The following is an 18,084-nucleotide window of genomic DNA, read 5'->3' as shown; positions in this document are numbered from 1 at the left end:
GAGAGAGGAAAGACCCAGAACAATGGGCCGCAAGACCTTATAAAAACTTTTGAAATTCCCCTCCTCTAGGTCAAGCCCACCCCCAGAAACATCATGCATACATTACAGAAAGGAGGGGTTGACATCATGCATACGTTACAGAAAGGGTTGACATCATGCATTCATTACAGAAAGGAGGGGTTGAGGGAGGAGTTGTGGTGGTAACCTGAGTGTCCTGTCACCTGGCTGGTTCCTCCTTTCCCCCTCCCCATGAGTACTTTCCAGGTGACAATGGGGAGTTTGCAGTTTCCTGCCCCCAGAGGGAAGATCTGATCATTGTCCTTTGTTTCAGCCCGTGGTGAATCCACTGTTCTTTGTGATTTTGATTGTCTTCTGTCTGGGATTATCAGGGTTGACATAGCAACTGGGCAGGGCTCCTGTGGATGTGCTGGTATGCTGAAGAGATTATGGCTGACCAGAAACCAAGCACCCCCCTTTGATCCTTTGATAGTCTTTGTCACATGGAGTAAAAAATGGAACAGTGCAAATCCGATGTATGGTTGATTTTCTATGAATTTATAACAGAAATGTGGCGTATGTAGTGTGTGAGTGTGAGTGTGTGTGAAGTTTGTGCAAACAGAATGATTGGGGTGGGGGGGTTCCTGCTACAGTTCCCCCCTTCGGAGATAAGATTGCAAAGGTGGCTACTTTGCAATCCTTTTCTCCGCACAATTTAAGGTGGTAAATAATAACCTGGTATTCTCCGTCCCAGATGTGTGTGTCCATGTGAACCTGAAAGGGACTTGGATATCATGCTACTTTAAGGATATTTGCATGGAAATATAATGGTGTAACAGTGCACTGCTCAGTTACTTGTGGTATTCTAGCACCTTGGAAGAAATATTTTCTCAATAGTGATCTATGCTTTACATTTAGGCAGGAAGGTCCACTAATGACTGAAAAGTGCAGTTTGCTTCCCCCCCGCCATTTGTGTGTTCTCAGGTGTCAAGGTAGCTCTTCTGTGGTCTCACATCGGCATGGTGTCGCAGTAGTGGCAATCCCTGGTGAATCCACTTAGGGCTTTCATATTCATCATGTAGCCTGGCACCCACCACAGCTGGCACAGGTTTCGGACACGTCCTGAGAGAAATGTCTTCGCCTTGGCCAAAATCCATGGGATTTCTTATTATTATTACAGGCTCTGGTCTCGCAGATCACTTGCACTTTAAGGACCAAAAAGCTAATTGCAGCCTGGATACACTTGCCCAATTCAAACTGAGTCCAATTTGAATTTATGTGCCCATGGTTCTCAACCTTTCAAACCAGTCTGTAAAGGAAAACCGTTCTTAAAAGGGCACTTTGTCCAAATAAGTCAATTTAACTCTATAAGGGATCATTCCTGCTAAACCAAAGCATGTGCACCTTCATGTATCTTATAAGCTTCTCCTTGGTAAAGCAAGTTTTTGCACATTTTAAAATGGATAGGGAAAGTTGGCAGAGTGCCAGGTGGGACAATGAAATGTGGTTATCTAAACATTGGACTACACAATAGTGTGAGCTATCAGAAAGTATAAAATGCATGAGAATTGGTGTGCAAGCAATAAGACATTAAACATAAAAATTACACACAAAAATACCCCCCTTGTGGAAGTAACACACTGTCAGACACGTTTCAACATTCCTACATAATAACACTTAATACAAAACAAACTAATTAAATATCAGTTGCATATCTTGACACAATTGTGATCTTTTACGCATGTATCTTTTGAATCCTGGAGCACAGAGGCTTGAGGTTCAAGTGAAAAGATGTCCTTGCAAGTCAACTCCACCCCCCTTTGTCAGGCCCACTCCCCATCAGTCTATATCCTTTGAAAGAGATAGCTGTGGGCACTTTGAAAACTCTGGCGTTGCAGGTCTTGTGATGGCGAAGGGGTTGGGTTGTTGCTGCTTTTCATCATTGCACATCTGTAGAAGTGATATCCTGTAAGGGGCAGGGTTTTGGGGCGACTTAAAAACACAGTTAGACAAGAAGGATGTCCTCCAGTTTTCATGGGAAGCTGCAAATAATAAAAAATCTTAGCACATTAAGCGTTTCATTCATTCCAATATTATTATCACATTTTCCTATAACTACTGTTATTATCTGCCAAGTTCGTTTGCTTTCCTTCACTTTGGAGAGAAAGAGAACTGTAAAAAATACAAGGTTAAAATAATAATGAAACACACACAATGACTTATGAGGAACGAAAAATAAATAAATGCTAAGACACACAATTTTAAGAAATCTGAAGTAACAATGAAAATAAAAGAGTGTTTCTTGAAGTGACAACATCGGCTATAGGACAATACTGGAAAATGACTTAATACCAAGGAAAAAAAATGAATGGCAATTTAAAGTTGTGCAAGTACCTTGCACTAGCCAAGATGACAGAATTAATAAGAAATGCTCAGGCAAAAAGGTAAACAAATACCATTCCACAAACAATGTTTGGTTGTGCTTCGATTAACTTCATAGACATCATGGAGAGACAGATTAAATAAATGAAAACAGATTATTTGTAACTTTAAAAAAAAGTGTCAAAGCCACAAAGAGATGGAAGTCAAACTGTAGCAGGGATTCAGACTTGTTTCACAGAACAGAAAGAAAGTTGCTGTGGGAGGAAAAAGGGACAAACACTTTGTTATCGGGGTTCACATATCCTGTTAAAAGGGAAAATTATTTCATGTGAGAAGTCTGTCAGGAAATGCTGTTCCTAAAATTCCCATTGAGGGGGGGAATGCTTTGATATTTACCTGTGAAAAGAATTTGGCATGTTAAGATTTGGAACCTGGAAAGCTCTTGACTTTTTGATGGGCTAGTTTTTTTTGTTTTTTTTTGTTTGTTTTTTTAGCCTTTTGTCTTAAATAGCCCCTGGAGCAAAGACAGATTAAGGGTGATTTCCCTCAATGGTTCCTCAATGGTTCCGAGTTTTCTTTTACATTTGGAAGAAACCTCCTCTCCCCCCTTACAGTTTCCCCCTTCCTCTCCCTCTCTTCTTTAGCTGATCTAGCCTCTGTGCATGTGCAGAGTTCATGTCTCAGCAAACCTTTTATACTATTGAAAATGTTGCATCCTTTGGCTAAATTACCATTTGAATAAGGGAAGGGAAGGGCAAGGAGTAGATTTTGAAAACAGGGTTTGATTTTAAACGAAAAAGAGGAACTCAGCAATTTAAGTATTCACCAAAACTAGCAATTTCAGCCCAAGCAAGAGACTGCTTCCTTTATGTACAGGAAAGGGCTAATATCCTTCTGGCCATTCGCGGAACAATCAACCGCTCTCTTATTTATGAGTAAAAATGGCCAGAGTTAGAATTCATAGGATTTTTTTTTTTTTTTAACATTCTCAGCCATTTCAGCCTTACCATTTGCAGACAAATTCTACTGCCCTTTATTTACAGGATGGATGGTCAAGGCGTCTGTCAGGGATTTAGGAGCAGAGGCAAGGCCAAGGGAGGAAACAGAGAGCGAAGGGGAGGAGGCAGAAGAAAAGATGAGTGATGACGACGACCCGAGATCTCCTAGTCTTTCCAGTGAATCAGAGGATTCACAGAAAGGAGCACCAGTGGCCAGGGCAAGGGGGGAGTCTAGGGGGGCACCCCAGGAAGATAGAGCCAGAGGGGACTCAGGGGAGAGCAGTTGGAAATCGGGACCAGCGTCACCGCCAGGGAGCAGGGAAGAAGAAGGGAGCCAGGGGGCAAGCGCTGGCAGCTCACCACAGGAGGGAGGGCATGAGTCAGGAGTGGCCACACCTCCATCGGGGAGCGAAGAAACGGTTAAGAGGAAAGTGGAAGGTTGGGCGCGCGCGCCAAGTTCAAATGCAGAGGAAGGCGGCGCAGTAAGCAGCCCGGAAAGGGAACCAGGTCCTAAAGCCCGGCGCAAGGAGGCAGGAGGGTCCGGGTCAGCGTCAGAAGAATCCAGGAAGGAAGAAACCCCGGGGGGTAGAGGGACCCAGAGGAGGACAGTCAGGCGGAAAAGGTGGAGCAGGGCTAGGATATTAAGTTGGTGCACAAGGGGCGGAGACTCAGATGGAGCTTCGCCGATCTAGCTACTAGACGTAGAGTTGCGCGCAGCAGCGTGAGAATGGAAACTGCAATTCAATAAAGACTTTTACTTAATGATCGCTGGCTAGCGTGATCCTCTGTGAGCTAGGATCTTCAAGCAGCTCTGACAGTAAGCTCCGTCACACTCAATTGTGGGCATCTACAACCTCGAGGAGGGGAGAGAAGCAGGTGCCCACTAGCGAGCTCACGAACGGCAGACAACATGACGGCTGAGCAGCAGATAGAGGAACTCAGAAAAGCAGTGGCACAACTGAATGCCGAGGCTCTCGCATCCAGGAAGAGAGAGGAGGAGGCAGCTGCCGCCTGCAGGGATCTCCAGGTCAGGTTAGATGTGCTGACAAAGCAGACACCCCGGCAGGAGGGAATTGGGTTGGCGAGACGCACAGGCGGGCTGGTCTCTCACTTCGATGGGAACCTGCAACAGTATCCCAACTTTAGAGCAGACGTACTGTGCGCACTGCAACTGCTGCATAAAGACTTTAGAGATGAGCAAGAGAGAGTGGGATTCATCATGTCTCATTTGCATGGGGATGCTAAAGCATGGCTACGCAATTTATGGAGAGATAAGGATCCGGCGCTCCAGAATGCAGATGCCTTTATTAAAGCGATGGATGGGTGTTTTTTATCAAGCATTGACGTGGATCTTGCCCGGAAGGAGGTGCATGGGCTAAGACAAGGGAGGGCCAGCGTCAGGCAGTACCATGCCCGCTTTTTCGCCTTGGTCAGTGCCCTGGAATGGGACAGAGATTCGGCCCCTGTAAGAGACCTCTTTTGGGAGGGGTTGCACAGCTCGATTAAAGATGAGATCGCGAGGGGGGAGAGACCCCGAACCACCCAGGAGGTCGTTCAGAGGGCACTGGCAGTGGGGGTGAGGCTGGAAGAACGCCCGTGGAGCAGGGACGAAGGGCGTGGAGGGCGCGAACCAGCCAGGGGCCCCTCCTTCCTTCCCAGAGAAGCAGCGCGGGCGCAATCCACGCCTCCGCCAGGAGGAGGAGCCGAACCTATGGAGGTTGGAGGTGCAAGGGCTCAGTCAGCAACCAGAGCCCTAGCACCGGCAGCAGTGAAAGCGAAGCCTCCTAGAGGGAACAGGAAGTGTTACGTCTGTGAGGAGCCAGGGCATATGGCGAAAGAGTGTCCCCAGAGGCTCCACAAGCTCACTGCAGCCTCGGCAATGGTGACTGCAGCAACGCAGCAAGGAGGAACACAGCAGGGAAACGAAGCAGTCTGGCTGGAGGAAGAGGCCCTGGGGCCCAGCCAGACGTGTTAGTGCCGCAGTCCCCAGAGATTTTACAGCCCGTGAACCCCCTCCCGCCCAAACCAGTGGTGAGGCTCACCGCATCTCTCCAGCTGCCCAATGGAATCACCATGGACGTGCCCATCACAGTGGACTCGGGCAGCAACGCGGACTTTATAGGGCAGGACTTTGTCGACAAGCACGCTATACAGTTGCTGCCGGCCACACTGCCCCTGCAGGTTGTCACGGTGAATGGCAGGGAGTTGCTAGGGGGGCAAGTGGTGAAGCAGACGCCGCCAATGGCGATGCGACTTGGGAATCACAAAGAAATCATCAGCTTCAATGTCACTCAACTATCGGATACGCCCATTGTATTGGGAATGAGTTGGCTGGACAAGCACAGCCCAACGCTGGCTTGGTACCAGAGGCAGCTGGTCTTCGGCTCTTCCTTTTGTGCTGAACACTGCATCATGCACCGGCAGGAAGGAGAGGAAGAGGAGTCACAGCTGCTGCTAGGCACGCTGCAAGCGATTCCCCACAAGTACGCAGAATTTTTGGAAGTTTTCTGCGAGAAGGAGGCGGACAGGCTACCCCCTCACAGACCATATGACTGCAAAATTGACCTGCTGCCGGGGGCGGCGCTGCCTAAAGGGAAACTGTATTCCATGTCGGAGGACGAGCTGCAGGAACTCAAAGAGTTCATCGATCATAATTTGGAGCGCGGTTTCATCCGAGAGTCCAAGGCAGCGGGGGGCAGTCCTGTATTCTTTGTTAAAAAGCGAGACACGCCCCAAAAAAGACTGGTCGTGGACTATCGCATTTTAAACAGTGTGACCAAGCCGTCGGACTTCCCCATGCCCCGAATCGACGACCTCCTGGCGAAGGTGCGGAAGGGAAAAGTGTTCACCAAATTAGACCTGCGAGGGGCGTACAACCTCATTCGCATGCGGGAGGGGGATGAGTGGAAGACGGCCATGTTCACGCCACTGGGTACCTACGAATACAGAGTTATGCCTTTTGGACTGCAAAATGGCTCCCACGTTTTTCAAGCTTTCATGCATCACGTGTTGGCGGGACTTCTCTACAAGACGTGCGTCTGTTTCTTAGATGACATCCTGATCTTTTCGGAATCGCAGCAGGAGCATGACAGGCACGTCAAGGAAGTGCTGACCAGACTAAAGCAACATAGGCTCTACGCCAAGCTGGAGAAGTGCCAATTCGACGTGACGGAGGTGGATTTTCTGGGCTACAAGTTGTCTGACAAGGGGCTCGCCATGGACAGCGCCAAGGTTCGAGCGGTATTGGACTGGAAGAGCCCACGCAACCGGAAAGAGGTCCAAAGGTTTGTCGGCTTTGCGAACTTCTATCGCAAGTTTATCAAGGGCTTCGCTATGCAGACAGCGGCCATCACAGACACGCTTAGCTCCAAGAAAAAGAAGTTCGTTTGGACGGAGGAGGCGGAGCAGTCCTTTCAGGCACTCAAGCGTCTCTTCGCGTCGGAAGAGCAGCTGCTTCACGTCAACCCCAGCAGGCCGATGAGGGTGGAGACAGACGCCTCGGACAGAGCCGTGGGGGCGGTCCTGCTGCAAAAGGACCAGCAGGGGGTGTGGCGACCGGGAGCGTTTTACTCCAGGAAGCTCAGCAAGTCCGAGCAGAACTACACCATCTGGGACAGGGAGTTGCTGGCCATTCATGCAGCGTTCAAAGCGTGGCGGCACTTCCTGATCGGCGCCAAGCACACGGTGCAGGTTTGCACGGACCACAAGAATCTGGAGCACTGGCGCACGGCACAGTTCCTAAACCAGAGGCAGATACGCTGGGCTGAGTTTTTTGCGAACTTCGACTTCCGCATAGAGTATGTCCCAGGGGACACTAACATCATGGCGGACGCCCTCTCCCGTAAGCCACAGTATCTGGAGGACGCAACGCCAGCGGCAGCCATGCACATCTTCGCACCAACAGTATGGGCGTGCGCCGCGGCCACCGTGGACCTGGAGGCGGTGCGACGAGCGTTGCAGGATGACTCCTTCGCGCAAGCAAAGATGGCAGAGGTGCAAAGGGGCAAGGCTGTGGCCGACGGTTTCCAGCTACGAGATGGATTGCTCATCCGTAAAGGGGCCATCTACGTGCCGGGAGACGACCTTCGCGCCAAGGTGCTGCAGCAGCTGCACGACGCGCCCACGGCCGGGCACTTTGGCAAGGAGAAGACGGTGGAATTAGTAGCCAGGGATTTCTGGTGGCCTGGAATGAGAGGGGAGGTCGCAGACTACGTGGCAAGGTGTGACACCTGCCAGAGGGCCAAACCAGTGCACAGACCGCCGGCCGGACTGTTGGAACCGCTGCAAACTCCGGTCGAACCTTGGGAAAGGGTGGCTCTGGACTTTGTCACAGATCTGCCCAGCTCGAGGGGCAAGACGGCAGTGCTGGTGGTGGTGGACCTGTTTTCCAAGATGGCCCATTTCATTCCGTGTGCTAAGGTGGCCACGGCGGAGCAAACCGCCAAACTGTTCATAGACCACGTGTTCAAGGTTCACGGTCTGCCACGGTCTATTCTGTCCGACCGCGGGCGGCAGTTCATCTCGAATTTCTGGCAGAAGCTGATGGGCTTCCTGAACGTCAAGATCAACCTGGCGTCGGCGAGACACCCGCAGACCAACGGGCAAGCGGAGCGGGTCAATGCCATCATGCAGCAGTACCTGAGATGCTATGCGAATCAACAGCCTGCGACGTGGGTGGATTACCTGCCGCTTGCCGAGTTCGCCTACAACAACACGAAGCACGTGTCCACGGGGGTCACGCCGTTCTTCGCCAACAACGGGAGGCACCCCAGAACCTTCCCGGGACTGGAAAGAATGGGGGAGGGGGAGCCGCAGACGGCAGATGCGTTCGCGTCGGAGCTGCAGGAAGTCCACGATCAGCTGAGGCGCCACCTGGAGCTGGCCAAACACGCATACAAGGTACAAGCGGACAGACACAGAAGGGTTGGCGAAGAGCTCCACGTGGGAGACTGGGTCTGGTTAGCAGCCCACGCAGTGCCGGCCAGGTCGTTGGCCAAGAAGAAACTAGGGCATAAACAACTGGGGCCCTACCAAGTCGAAGAGCAGGTCAACCCGGTAGCTTTCAGACTGGCACTTCCGGAGGGTTCCAGAATGCATCCGGTGTTCCACAGATCGGTGCTCACTCCCTACAAGGCACCGCACAGGTTCCAGGAACCCGGAACGGCGCCGAGTCCGGTCAGAGACAGAACAGGGCACGCGGGAGTGGCACAGAAGGAGCGCATCAACGAAGTCACGGAGATTTTGGACTCCAGATGGGGGGAAGAGGGGGTAGAATACTTTCTCGCCAAGGAGGGCACCCCGGCCAGTGCGAACAGCTGGGTGCCGGGCTACGCCTTGGACGAACCTCTACTCAAAGACGAGTTTCATGCCCTCTTCCCACATAGACCTATGCCAGCAGACTTTTTCGACGACTGGCTTTTCACGCCCACGCTTTCGGCCAGCACTTTCCGGGGGTTCGACTCGGAAGAGGACCCGACACAAGACGTCCGTTCCCCGGAGGGGTCACCCTCGGGATCTGCATCAGAACCCTCGTATTGGTGGGACGATAGACCAGAGGAGCAGTTCCGCAGAAGGTGGCTGGAAGGCCCAGGACGAGCAACGCCGCCAGGAGGAAGTGAGGGAGAAACGGACATGGACGTTTTCGGGGACGACCCTGGTTTCGAGCACGGCGGCACAGAGATGGAAGCGGAGGTGACCGTCGTCGACGAGAGCAGGGAGGGAGACCCGCGAGACTTCAGATGGAGGCCCGCCACGGGAAGCGAACGATATCCGACGTTCGTCCCTTTGCAACAGCAGCACCCAGCTCCAGCACCGGAAGGAGGGGAGGGGGGAATGGGGGGCTTCGAGGGGGGGATGGATGTCAGGGATTTAGGAGCAGAGGCAAGGCCAAGGGAGGAAACAGAGAGCGAAGGGGAGGAGGCAGAAGAAAAGATGAGTGATGACGACGACCCGAGATCTCCTAGTCTTTCCAGTGAATCAGAGGATTCACAGAAAGGAGCACCAGTGGCCAGGGCAAGGGGGGAGTCTAGGGGGGCACCCCAGGAAGATAGAGCCAGAGGGGACTCAGGGGAGAGCAGTTGGAAATCGGGACCAGCGTCACCGCCAGGGAGCAGGGAAGAAGGGAGCCAGGGGGCAAGCGCTGGCAGCTCACCACAGGAGGGAGGGCATGAGTCAGGAGTGGCCACACCTCCATCGGGGAGCGAAGAAACGGTTAAGAGGAAAGTGGAAGGTTGGGCGCGCGCGCCAAGTTCAAATGCAGAGGAAGGCGGCGCAGTAAGCAGCCCGGAAAGGGAACCAGGTCCTAAAGCCCGGTGCAAGGAGGCAGGAGGGTCCGGGTCAGCGTCAGAAGAATCCAGGAAGGAAGAAACCCCGGGGGGTAGAGGGACCCAGAGGAGGACAGTCAGGCGGAAAAGGTGGAGCAGGGCTAGGATATTAAGTTGGTGCACAAGGGGCGGAGACTCAGATGGAGCTTCGCCGATCTAGCTACTAGACGTAGAGTTGCGCGCAGCAGCGTGAGAATGGAAACTGCAATTCAATAAAGACTTTTACTTAATGATCGCTGGCTAGCGTGATCCTCTGTGAGCTAGGATCTTCAAGCAGCTCTGACAGCGTCTATGTATTGACCTGACTTTGAGGTCTGATTTTTTAATAGTAGACAAAATGATAAACACTGTAATCACCCAAATGCTTGATGTTACCAGTTGTGCTTCAAAACATCATGGCTTCATCTCGCACCTTTTAAAACTAAAAAGCAAAGCTAGGCTGAATTTCAACTCCATTACCACACCAGAATTTAAGAATTACCCTCCAATGCTTGCAGACACATGGTCTTCCACACAGCCACAAATTGGGAGAGTTGAAAGGGACCCTGGGGTCATCTAGTCCAACCCTCCAAAATATAGGGTTCACAGCAAGATTTCGCAGCAAGATTTGTACTACCAAAGAGGCATACACCATTTAAGTACAGATTTCCAGCTGGGAAAGGAAACATCTATGCTCATATCATGTACTAAGGAAGAGGAAAATAAAAGTACATAACTTTACACAGAACCCTTTTTGCAGATCTTGAGATAGTTTGAGTGAGTTTGAAATGATATTTAAGGAAGAAGTGAACAGTTTTCGTAAGATAGGGAGAGGATCTCTTATAAAGCACAGTTAAAGCAGCCCTAGATTTGATTTTTTTTAAAGGGAATACACAAGTGTTGCCCCCTCCCCCCTTTGCAGTTTCCTTTAAAGGAAGCTTACTCGGGAGTAAATTTACCTAGCACAGAAGTAAGAAGGGAGAAACCAACTGAAATAGGCAGGGTGAAACAAGGGGGAGGGGGGGCATTTTCTAACAAAAGAGGCCATGAAGCCTTATAGAGACTGATATCAGGAGCCTTACAATAACTCTTCTGTCCAACCAAATCAAAGTTAAAACTGGACTCAAATATTTTTTTTCTTAGAATGAACACCATACTTTTATAGGCATACGCTTAATGAAATACATACACTGCATTTTAGTTTGAGAGAGCAGTTGTGCTCAACTAGGCTTTTGCAGCAGAAACATTAGGTTAACTTCACCTTCTCACAAACTCAAAAGTTACAACAAACATCATTTGCCATTAGACTTAGAATCACCCTCCTCACTTAAAACTAGAAGAAAGAGGTGGGGTAATCCCCCTTTCAGAACACAAGTAGCACGTATACAGGATTTCACCACTTGGGAGGGAAACTCTCTTTTAGAGCCTCTCTCAAATAACAAACATTTGCACACTCCATTCTCCATTTTGTTTTGTTTTAAGATTGATAAGGCGCAACATGGCTTTCTTAGATTTAAAATTTTGAAGCAAGCTTGCAATTTAAAACTATGTGCATTTAAGAACAGTCTGTGGATGCCAAGGCCAATGTAAATACAAACCCTTGAAATATTTCTAAATCTTTGAGTACATCTCTTATTCATTTTTTTTAATTTTATTCTTCTTCTTTTTTTTTTTTAAGAGAAACTAAGATCTCTAATGCTGGGCTGTTATTATATCTACTGCCTTCTGAGCACCATTAAGTTTACAGTTTCATGTTCCAGCTCTAGGCTACAGTTTAACAACACAAACTTAACCATTTTTGCCCCTTTATTTTATTTCTATTTTTCTCTAATTGGAAATGACAAGCTGGAGGGGCATATTAGAGTCCTCTCTGGGGCAAAAAGGCTTCATGGAAGCTTTGTTGCCAGGAGGAGTCCAGCTAGGGTGTTTAGCGAGCTCCCATTCTCTCATATGTTATTATTGGGCTTTTTTCGTTAACGAAGTACGCTAAAGACAGAAAGAGTGGAAACACACACACAAGGGAGGAAAGGCAATGGGAAAGAAAGGGGGGACAGATAGAAGATCCTTTCAGTACTCAAAGTACCATTGACTAACACAATTCCTACTTATCTTCAAGCTACAAACTCATTTCAATAAATCTTATACATGAACTTAAACTTCATCCACGGGACACCTGGCCTGAAAACTTCTACCTCGGGACACCTGGCCCGAAAACTTCTACCACGGGACACCTGGCCCGAAAACTTCTACCTCGGGACACCTGGCCCGAAAACTTCTACCTCGGGACACCTGGCCCGAAAACTTCTACCTCGGGACACCTGGCCCGAAAACTTCTACCACGGGACACCTGGCCCGAAAACTTCTACCTCGGGACACCTGGCCCGAAAACTTCTACCTTCTACCCTCCACAACAGCCTCCTGCCTAGCCTTTTGGACTAAGTTCGGGCTCCCTACTGGACGCCTGTGCAGTGCAGTGCCAGATCGGGGGTCGAGAAAACAAATTGTAGGGACGCCTCCGAGGGAAGACGTCAGAGAAACAGTAAAGGAGCCACGCTTTCCCGGACTCAATTCCAAGACGGAAAACGGGGGAGAAAAGGAGAGAGAGATTAAGACGTTCCTGGACGACCCCGAGGGGGAACATCGGAAAACAGTAATAGTACCACAATTTCCCCGGTCACATTCCGCGTAAGGAATTGGGGAAGAGAAAGGGAAAGGATTTGACGTTCCTAGACGACCCCGAGAGATAACGTCAGACAGAAAAGTTCCGCGATTTCCCTGGCCACCCTCCGAGGGGGAGAATCGGGGGAAAAAAGGAGAGAGAGAGAGAGAGAACGTACCCGGCCGACTCCGAAGGATACCGTCAGAAATGAAAGAAGGAAAGTCTGGCTGTCGTGGGGACGTTACTTTTCCACCCCCCTCCCAATGTATTTGACTTCAAACCATACTCACGTTCGAAGATGTCCCCCGCAAATCTCAGGATCCTTTTCTTTTTAGCCGGCTTGACCTTGCCTTTGCTCCCCTGGTTGAGCTTTTGGTGACGATTGATTACCGCCCGCAAAGAGGAGGCAGGGAGAGGAAGAAGGATCCCTGGGCTAAGGTTGCCCAGTGGCGCCCGATCCCTTCTATCTCCCCTCTCACCTTTACAGGAGAACCAAGTGTCCCTGAGTCGCGGTCGCCAACTGTTAACGGAAAAATCTGAGGGCTCCCTTGGACAAAACAAAGACACCAACCAGGATAACTTGGAGCAAAACAGCAGCCTGTAGGCTTGGCCTTTATTGAACTGATGCATCAGGGTGTTCCCCTCACTTGCAGGAGAGAGGAAAGACCCAGAACAATGGGCTGCAAGACCTTATAAAAACTTTTGAAATTCCCCTCCTCTAGGTCAAGCCCACCCCCAGAAACATCATGCATACATTACAGAAAGGAGGGGTTGACATCATGCATACGTTACAGAAAGGGTTGACATCATGCATTCATTACAGAAAGGAGGGGTTGAGGGAGGAGTTGTGGTGGTAACCTGAGTGTCCTGTCACCTGGCTGGTTCCTCCTTTCCCCCTCCCCATGAGTACTTTTCCAGGTGACAATGGGGAGTTTGCAGTTTCCTGCCCCCAGAGGGAAGATCTGATCATTGTCCTTTGTTTCAGCCCGTGGTGAATCCACTGTTCTTTGTGATTTTGATTGTCTTCTGTCTGGGATTATCAGGGTTGACATAGCAACTGGGCAGGGCTCCTGTGGATGTGCTGGTATGCTGAAGAGATTATGGCTGACCAGAAACCAAGCACCCCCCTTTGATCCTTTGATAGTCTTTGTCACATGGAGTAAAAAATGGAACAGTGCAAATCCGATGTATGGTTGATTTTCTATGAATTTATAACAGAAATGTGGCGTATGTAGTGTGTGAGTGTGAGTGTGTGTGAAGTTTGTGCAAACAGAATGATTGGGGTGGGGGGGTTCCTGCTACAACTGTAAGCCCCGTGGGGCAGAGCCAACCTGGAGAATAAACACGCCTTGAAAAGAACTGCATGCTGTGGGTCTGTTTGGTGAGGGTGGCCAAGTTTGATAAACAGTAGCAATAAATGGTTGGAGGAGAAGTCTGGGAAGGGGCAAGAGCCCCTCTCTGCCCCCCTCAAGGCTCCTCTCAGGCTCATCCAGGGTCCAAGGCCTCCTCCATTTTTGGAGGGCCAGGAAGTGAGTGGTCCCTGCAGCTTCGCCTGCTGGAAAGGGGGCGACATGCCAGAGGCCAGCCTGGCAGGGTTGTTGTGGAAGGGGGAGCTCCTGGGACCGCCTCCTGGGCCTCCTCCGCAGCTTCACTTCCAGACCGGTCAGGAATTGGAGGGGAGCAGGGTGCTCTGTGCATGGCGATTGGGTGAGGGCAAGAGAGAACCCGGAAGTGGGTGGATTGAGCCGGGAAGAGAGGAGAGCAGCAGCCGGGGGGGGGAGGGAGGGAGTGGGGGGGTGTTTTTCTCTGCCAGGTTGAGAGGGGCTCCAAGCCCTCTTTGAACCGCCCCCCATCTATTGATTTTGGCTGACTAACCCTCCCCCCCCCAAAGAAGGCATCCTTTTGGAGCCCATCCTCTCCTCCGCCTCACGAAAAGGATTCTGGGACGCTTAGTTTATCCTCCCCAGCCAAAGACACCTTTGTCACCCCAAGAGTCAGCGCTAGGAGAAGGGCTCCACCTGCAGGAACAGGGGAAAGGCCAGGCTGGAGACTCCCCTTCTGGCCCCTCGGGGTCCCAGGAGCCCTTTCTGGATGGCCCTCGCTTGCCCCCCCAAATGGGCCAAGACCTCTGTTCCTCCCCCTCAGGCGGAACAGGAGAAGTCGCTCCCACTCCGGATCCCTGCGGGTCTCAGGAGGCAGTGGGGGGGGGGACTCTAGGGAAATTGCCCAGGGCCCTGGGGAACAAGCAGAGTCTGCCTCAGTTTCCTTCCCCAAGGCCTTGGAGGAACCTTGGGGTGCGGAAGGAGGGACCCCAAATGGAGCTCAGGCTCCTGGCAAGTGGGGAAAGGAACTTTATATCTGCCCTGGCTTCCTCCTCGGAGGTCCCTTCCGAAGGAGAAGGGGTCCCAGGTCTCCACGGGGGAAACTGGGGAAGCATCCCTGAGACCTGCATTCGAGGCCTAGGCTTTCGCCTTTCAGGCTCCGGCCACCTTCTCTGTGGTGTTTATGGGAGCTGTAGAGATGGGGTCACATGCAGACAGTCCCAAGTTTAAGAAGTGTTATGGGAAAATCTATGTGCAAGGCTGCTCAGTCCCCCAGCTGGTTGGGCAGAGCCAGAATAAAGGAAGGAGTCCAGCCACCAACTGGAGCAAATTGCTGTAGACCAAAGTTTATTGCGCAACAGGGTCAAAGAGGAATTTTGAATCCCAAGGATGGGGTGACAAGGACTTTTCAAAGGTTCCATCTTATCCCAGCATACAGTTCATTAAGCATCATCGCTACATCATTCCTACATCAGAAAAGGGGAGGGTTATACATGATCAACTAGGAGGAATGTGTTGGGGCAACAGGCGGATACAGGATATGTGTTGGGAAGTACATTCTAAGCACCTGCTACAAAGGGACAATAGAACTTGGGTCTGCATAGTCTGCCACCTGGGCAAGTCCGGAGGAGTGCCTTTGCCCAGCGATTGACACCTATGAGTACCTTCCTTTGCATATGTGACCTCCCGCTTGAGGGATTATGGTGGGGACCGAGTGCTTTCCAAGTCCTTGGCCAGTGAAGCAAATTGGCAGTGGAATGAAGGAAAATGGCAAAGGAGTTGATTTTATATGATTTTTAAGCTAGGTAACATCCCTGAGCTGTTAAGTCGAAAGTATACCTTTATGCATAATATTTGTAACATTTAACAACTTTAAAGATGTGCCCCCCCCCATAATTTCTGTAACAGTTGGATCCCGTGAAAAAGATGGGCTCTGCTTTGGAATATCCCCCCCCCCCATCTGTAAACTGAACTTCACAGTAGAGTTGTTTCTACCAATATTTATAGTGTTTCAGTCTCATATATGTAGGATAAATTCAAAAAGAGTTTCCTAGACTGGAGGTTACCCACAGAAACCCCCCCAAAAAGGAGGAAGTCTCCAAGTGGAAAGATAGGCCTTTATTGAAATACAAATGGGCCTGCAAAGAACCACATCCCAAAAAGCGTTGCCACAGAAACGAGGGAGCTAGAGGTGCTTTTCTGGCAGTGGGACAAAATGTCACGGCTAAAGTCTTGAGGGCAGGAACCGGAAAATACTGCTTCCTTCCACTGAGCCAGCTGGATATATTATGATTTCTAACATTATCTTTTAACTGCCAGCCGGGGATGCATTCAATCATTCATAACTTTTTAAGGTCTGTTTGCTTATATTGCTGCAAGCAGTTGATAGTCGCAGTTTAATAATGAAATCGGTCGGACATTTCTAGGATTTGCTATGTCCTTATCTTGTCTGGGTATCAAAGTAATGTTTGCCACTTTTCAGGTTTCTGGGGTTTGTCCCGTTTCACTCGGTTCATAATATCCAAAAAAGGTCGCAAACCGAGGCACGCACTTCTGGGTTTGAGTTGGTCGTAATCCAAAATGGTCGTAAACTAGTCTGGTCTTAAACCAAGGTACCACTGTACAAATAATAAAAGCAGTTAAACATTCTGAATGATATAAAGAGACTTCCCATGTTTTGGCTTGTCAGGAGAAATTTTTTGTTTCTTGTTCCTGCTTTTCTCTCTCTTATGTATTCCCAATATCATACCAATCTTAATCCTTTATCTTATCTTGACAGCCACTGGTATGTGACTTTCATAGTATTTAATGGAACTATATGTAAATTAACATGCAAGAGGAAAATTTTCTTCTTCCTGTTGTTGTCCATCCACTGCTTTTGGCGCAGTCCCTTCTCATTCCACCGTCTTATCTTCCAGGACTCTGGGCTGTCTTCCACCTTTCTTTTGTTTAGTTAAAATGAAGACATAGTGGTCTTTCATGTCTTTCAATGAACTGATATTTTCCCAAACCAAATAATCTTCTGTAACAGACAATACCGTGGTGTCAGAGCTGCCCGAGGTCCCAGCTCACAAAGGACCAACGCCGGTTCGTTCTTATATACAAAAGTCTTTATTAAGTTCAGTTTTGCTTTCACAGCCGCGGCACGCAGCTCTACTTCTGAAACTCTAGACTGCTGAAGCTCCGTCTGAATCTCCTCCCTCCAGACACCAGTTTAAGACTCTAGCCTTGCTCCACCTCTTCCTTTGCTCTTTCCTCCTCTGGGTCCTCCTGTCAGCTGGGGTCTCGCCCTTCCTAGACTCATCTGACGCTGAGTCCCCTGAGTCTTCCCCCTGCCTCCGGCGGGCTTTAGGACCTGGTTCCCAATCCGGGCTTTCTGCTGTCCCGCGCGCCTGTACATTCGAACTTGGCGCGCGCGCCCAGCCGGCAACCTTCCTCCTGACCATTACACTGCTCCTGTCACTGCTTCCCCCTTCGGGGGGGCTAGCTGGACCTGACCTCCCCTCCGTTCCCCCACTCTCCGACAGAGGCGTGGTCAGTCCCGACTCATCTCCTCTCCCTGCTGGAGGAGACGCTGGCCCTGACACATGGGACTCTTCATAGAATCATAGAATCATAGAATCCTAGAGTTGGAAGAGACCCCAAGGGCCATCGAGTCCAACCCCCTGCCAAGCAGGAAACACCATCACCACTACGCTCTGGTGGGGAAACTGGTCCTGATCTCCCGCTGCTGCTTTGGGAGTCCCCGCTGGCCCCCTGTTTCTGGTGTGTCCCCCCTGGGACCCCCCTTGCCCTGACCATCGGCGCCTCCTTCTGGGAATCTTCCGATCCGCTGGAGAAGCTCATGGAATCTCTCGGGTCACTGTCATACTCCCCAACGCTGCCCTCAGATTCTTCCCCTTCGCTCTCCATTTCCTCTCTCCCTCTGCTCCTGAGCCCCTGACACATGGGATATATTTCGCAGTCAATAATTATTTGGTCCCTCTACAATCCAAGCTTGCTCCCCCTGAGCCCTAAGGGAAGCTTACAAAGATCAAAGATTCACCTTCACTTTTATAAATCCATATATGACAAAAATCCATGCAAACAGATGTGGTTTCCTGTGTGAAATATTCCCCAGTTGTAATCCGTCAGTTGTCTTCAGCCACCTTTGAGAGAGGTTTTTTGGTTTTTTTAATGTAATCATGTCTTTGAACAAAGTCCCTTTATATCTTCAAACAAGTTGATACCTTGCCCATTCTAATTAGAGCCCTCCACAAAGGACCACACCATTAAACATCAAGTTCTCAAGGTTTTTTTTCCTAAAGTTCCACTTGCATTCTGCTTAATTAATTGATTCTTTCTCCTTGAGGCTTGCCAAATCATGAAGCAGCAAGTATAAAAAAAGACCAGACACATCACATATTCCAAAGCAGAACGACGAA

The sequence above is a fragment of the Podarcis bocagei genome, assembly GCF_964188305.1.
Source record: "Podarcis bocagei genome assembly, chromosome: W".
NCBI classification, from domain to species: Eukaryota; Metazoa; Chordata; class Lepidosauria; order Squamata; family Lacertidae; genus Podarcis; species Podarcis bocagei.
This window is presented reverse-complemented; position numbering follows the sequence as displayed.